The sequence below is a fragment of the Wyeomyia smithii genome, chromosome 2 (genome assembly GCF_029784165.1).
Source record: "Wyeomyia smithii strain HCP4-BCI-WySm-NY-G18 chromosome 2, ASM2978416v1, whole genome shotgun sequence".
Lineage (NCBI taxonomy): Eukaryota > Metazoa > Arthropoda > Insecta > Diptera > Culicidae > Wyeomyia > Wyeomyia smithii.
Window position 1 is genome coordinate 93,682,838 of NC_073695.1, and position 6,000 is coordinate 93,688,837.

Consider the following 6,000-nt stretch of genomic DNA (forward strand, 5'->3'; position numbering starts at 1 on the left):
AAAATATCGCATTTGCTGTCGTGAAGCAGGAGTTTAAATTTATCTAGTTTGGGAATCAAGCTTCGACAGTTCCATTGAATGATCCTTGTTGTCGATTCGTCACTTCTGTTGTCTGATTTAGACATCGAAGGATACGAACGCGAGGAGGGGCCATTTGGTGCTTAGTTGCTTACCCAACATACAAATTGTTGGAAGCCAAGCCGAAATCATACTTTTAAGAGCATCGGATAAACCAAAAGTGGTGAATATCCATTCAACGATCATTTTGAATGAAATACGCCCATCAGTAGATGGTATTTCAGACTCCGATGACAGTTTAGGGGTGGGGGCAGATTGTTTCCCCGGAAGTTTAGGAAACTCCTGATCGTAGTTAACTCTGTAACCAGGTGGAGTCGCTTTAGCGTTTTGCTTTGGAGCGGGACCTTGTGGAGTATCAGTTAGCGTCTTCTTCTGCTCCTTTCTGGGGAGTTTAGGAGAAGATGCCCTTGGCCGTTTTCGCACAGCTCCGGTTGACGGGAGTGGTTGATAATCCTCCTCGTCATCATTCGAATCATCGTTCTCCAAACTGGAGTAACGATTTTCTTCCTGCTGTAGGGCAGTCTTTAGCATCTGTGCGAAAGACTGCTTACTACGTTGTTTTGTCGATTTTTTCAGTGCGTCAAAACGTAGCTTATATTTTTCGCACGTCTCGACTTTGTGTGGGCTACCACCACATAGGAAGCATTTTGCTTCCTGTTCACTACAAGCATGGTTACTCTCCATGATTTCCCCACACTTGCAGCATTTGGTATTATTGCTGCAGTAGGTTTTCGTGTGCCCTAACTGCAGACAATTTGTACACGACATGACTTTTGGGATAAAAAGTTGTACCGGTAGTCTGAGCTTGTACAGCTCGAAGAAATCTGGGAGCACTTTCCCTTCGAAGGTGACTCGAAACGAATCGTTCTTTTTCTGTGAGATCGGGTTCTGTTATGACGCCCTCGATCTCAGTTGTTCGAGCCGGAATATACACCCGGTACTCAATCGTAAAGTTTTGATCTTCAACAACTGCATTTGCATGTTGGAGATCAGAAAATGTGGCCTTCAGTTTATCGGCTTTAACTTTATAAACGTCATCCAAGCTGGTATATCTTTCTCGCAGAAGTTTACAAATCTGAACGACCTTTAGGGGATTGTTTCTGGGCCGGAAAAAAACTACCCAACGAAGTCCAGGTTGGTTTTCCTTATATTTCTTCACCCGAACTGTAACGTCATTAGTGGGTGGAACAGGCGAGACAGTTTTGCGCGTTATTTATAACGTCAAAGAAGCCATCTACTAAGGCTGTGCGAGATTTCGAATGATTTCGTATAATTTCGCAAAACTCGAAATTTCCCGAAATTTCGCGAAATTTCGGTTTCGCGAAATTGCCTAAAAATTTCGTTGAATTTCGCTGAACTCCGCCTAAAATTTCGCGAAATCAAACTTCCAATTTCGACGATTACGAAATTTCGCGAAATTTCGGACCAAATTTCCGATGCACATTATTACATTATTTTGGTTTGTGCTCATTGCGACTATAAATTAAATTGAATATATCTCAACAGTTATCTGGTATACTATGTCAGACATAGAAGATTCAACTCTCAGCCGGTAATTTTCGTTTTTAAAGACAAAACCGTAACATCATGCGGGAGATATTTTTTATTCACGCAGAGCATAAAATTCATGTCATCACTGAAGTCATATTCGAGGAATATGAAGCCGTCCAACTGCGCTACAAGGTATCTAGTAATTTGTTTGCAGGAATAAATTTTACGCATCTTTTACGTACATCGAAATGTGGTTATATTTGCAGCGCACAAGATTAAAAAGGTCACTTTTTGTTTTTCGTTAAGGAGGGCATAGCAATTTCTGTCAAAACTAAAGCTCTGAAGCTTTATCTTACAGGCCAAATGTTCTATGCCACTCGACTTGTAAAAATTTTAATGCGTTTATTCGGATTTCTCTGTGTTAGAGGACTCCTCTTCGCACACCGTAGTGTATTTAAATGTGTTTTTTTCAGATAGTTCATTGCTATCACTAGGCTGACCAGATATCATGCCTTATAGTGTGCAGACAGAGTGATCGATGTGTCAAGCAGAAAAAGTTGTAATTGCCTGAATTTTTAGTATTGTTTCAAAACACTCTGCTTTCAAAGTCAGCATAGGTTTCAAAATTGCCAGGAACCTTATCAAAAATATTTTAAACGTGTTACCAAAAAAGTATACTTTATCAATAAATGAATAAAAAGCACATGGTTCGCTCTCGTCGAACACATAACTGAGAAATGTTTCTCTTGTTTTAGAGGACACAAAATTTTACAATGTCAAAAACAAGTTCAGATTATAGCATAAAAGCGATTCTGACTTTGCACTTGACGAATATACAAGGCAGAAGAAAAGAAAGGTTAGAAAGAACGAGAAATAAGAGAACGAGGATGATTACGAATAACTTAATTGAGCAAAAAGAAAACTATTTGTTTGTTACAACATTCCATTCTAACTGTTGATTGGTTGAAAGAAAATTAATTTTTGGTTTGTTTCAAAGGGGCCGTTCCCAAACCACGTAGTCATATATAGGGAGACGGGGGGGGGGGGGGGGGGTGGTTATCAAAAGACCACGAAAAATCACGCGGGGGTGTGGGGGTTAACGAATAGACCACGTAGTCTTTTTCTGACTTATAATTTATTATTGCCACTAAGTCAAGACGAAGCCTTCGCAATTTTTTAAATAATAAATTTATTTGATTAGTGTCACGGAAAGTTTGAGAGTTGTCAGCAGTTAACTGTAATCAAATTTTTGAAACATATTTCAAATTTATTCGAACGAAGAAAAAATTTATTTTTGTTTTAAACTGGCTTTGCCTTATATGGCATTTACTGCTTTAGAATAATAGTTCTATTTTGCAATGCGTCGGGATTCATGACATTTTTCCTGGAAGTATATTTCAATACTCAACGACCGGTAAAAAAACAACGTTTTGGTCTTAAAAACAATATATAAGACCTGGATGTTCATGAACTGAAGGAAGAAAGAAGATGTTTATATTTTGTTCGACATTCAAAAACTTTGTAATTTATTTAAAAAAAACTAAGTTACAAATCCGATACCTGAAAATCACTAAAAGTAAGGTTTCACTTATTATCAACTAAATATTTTTCTAGATGATTTCTAGATGAGTATACAATTTACCATATCTATAAGCGAAAAGTTTATCGTAGATGATCAAATTACTTAAGCAAATTTTATTTATTTTGATACTCAACAACAAATTAAAAATCATTTTGAATATACTCAACAGAATAGCGTATTTTAAATTACTTTCAGGTGAGAAAATTGTTATATTTGTTAAAGACAATGAAATATTATTAAAAATTAAACAACCATTATCTATTTGTTATTTTGGCTTTGAGAAAATGATATTACTAAAAATTCTATTTACAATTTGCGCAATAACTAATAATCAGTTTTCTTAAACCTTCATTTTTTTATAAATTTTTCATACTTTATTGTACATATATGCAGAATAAGATCACAAAACAAAAGACCACGAAAGACCACGGGGGAGTAGGAGGGTATAAAAGGGATCAAAATATGACCACGTAGTTTGGGAATGGTCCCAAATGCATTTTATTATTTTTGGTTTCGCAGAAACTCACAGGGCATATTTTTTTAGGTCAAAATTATTTTCTACAACCTTACCAGAGACACTAGTTATGCCAGTCAAACAAACCGATTTAGCTGAAAAAGTAATGTAATCTCAAATTGGGCACTCTGTGGGTAGTTAAAATATTTTTATAATCGAAACAGTTGGTTTGATTGGCATAGTGCCTTTGGCAAAGTTATAGAAAAAAATATTGTCCTTGCAAAAATAAACATGTTGTAAAATTTTTTTTTTTTGAAAAAATATAACTTTCTTTTGATATCTTCATCGTTTCGGTAATTTTTTTTGTAATTTTTATACAAAAAAAAATAAGATTTTTGAAAATAAGCTTTTTTATATTAATTTTAATTTTTCTTTTACATTAAAAAAATGAATTTTTTGATTTTTTTTTTATCGGAAAGATAAAATTACTATCTAATACTTTTCCAGAGGCGTCACACTGATCAAAAAACTTTGGCTCTGAAAATTTTTATAATCACAATAATCCTCCCAAAATAGCATTTTAAATAGCTTCTCAGCCTATAGAAACGTTTATGCAAAGTTTAAGCCAAATCTAAAATGACAAAAAATATAGAAACTGGGACATTTTTTGTGGAACTGCTCAGTTAAAAAGTAATTTTAAGTTGTATTAAAAAATGTGCAAACATATTGAAAACTTTAAAGTTTACAGAATAGTTAACTTAAATTTCGTTTTCCTCGAATTGATAAAGATGTCACTTAGTCTAGTCTGACTAAACGGTGTTAAAGAAAATTCAATAACACTGGTCGACAAAAGCGAAAAAAAAGTTGCCCTAAAGCTCAAGATGGTTGGTTGCCCTCCAAAAGTTTCACAGCTTTTTAACCATTCCTGTGAATTTTGCTGCTTTTAGAGAATGCAGAAATGCATCCGAAGGCCGCCGAGGAATTGCTTATCGGATTCGTCGCTTTTACGTTTGCATAGGGAAAAACCCTTTGGAAAAGTCATCTTTGCTAGGGACACCAAAACTCACAGGAATGGTTGAAAACCTACCTACCATCTCTCATGTTTTCCAGTTCGAGCTCTAGGACAAAACTTGGATTTTGAATGATGAAAGTGCTATGAAAGAAGGATTACTAATTTACTATTTTAAACATAGTTGCATTCAAACCAAAAGAATCAGTTCAGAAGTTTATTAAATTATTATTTACAAAGACATTTCGAGTTTGACCTTTATATCATTTGTATCTATCGCGCTACTATTACCTGCAATATAATCTGTATAAATGAATGCATCAAGATTTCAGTTTTTAGCGTTTTTGATTTTCTCGACAATGTCGGTTTATCGATATCTGAATACCTACGTCACTCTTCGTCGACCAGGTAAGCACCTTGCGATCAGCTGCTGAAGGGTACTTCGTTAGCGTACGCTCCAACGTTTCAAATCATTGTAATGCTATGTTTCAGGAACATTCATTTTATTTTTTCGAAATTTCGCGAAATTTCGCGAAACTTAGAGACCAATTTCGTTTCGTCTCGAGAACTCGAAATCCACCTTGATTTCGTTTCGTTTCGTTTCGACACCAGAAAAGCCAGTTTCGCACACCCCTACCATCTACATCGTTTTTCGGGATGTCAGAGAAATCCATTCCGGATTCTTCACCCCCTGAACTGGATGAGAGGTCCGGAGGGAGAGACAATCCACCCGCCGCCATGGAGCGGCTGTGAACTATCTGTCGTTAAGAGCTATATGCAGTTAAATACTTATATTCTTAAATGTAAAAAAAAAACGACTATATATATATATATATATATATATATATATATATATATATATATATATATATATATATATATATATATATATATATATATATATATATATATATATATATATATATATATATATATATATATATATATATATATATATATATATATATATATATATATATATATATATATATATATATATATATATATATATATATATATATATATATATATATATATATATATATATATATATATATATATATATATATATATATATATATATATATATATATATATATATATATATATATCCTCGGGAAAGATGTGCAAATTCGGGCACTCACCTCAGAGGTGACTCTCCAGCTCAAAAACCTGGATGAAATCACCGAGAGGTGCGATATTGCACAGGCCCTCAAGGAGAAGTGCGGAGTGGAAGTAGCCACTGAGGTAATTCGCCTCAGAAAGGGTCCAGCGGGGACCCAGGTGGCCACTTTCCGGCTTGCATCGGCCGATGCAACTCTGGCCCTGAAGACAGCCAAACTTAAGGTTGGCTGGTCAGTATGTCCCCTGAGCATACTCCAGCAG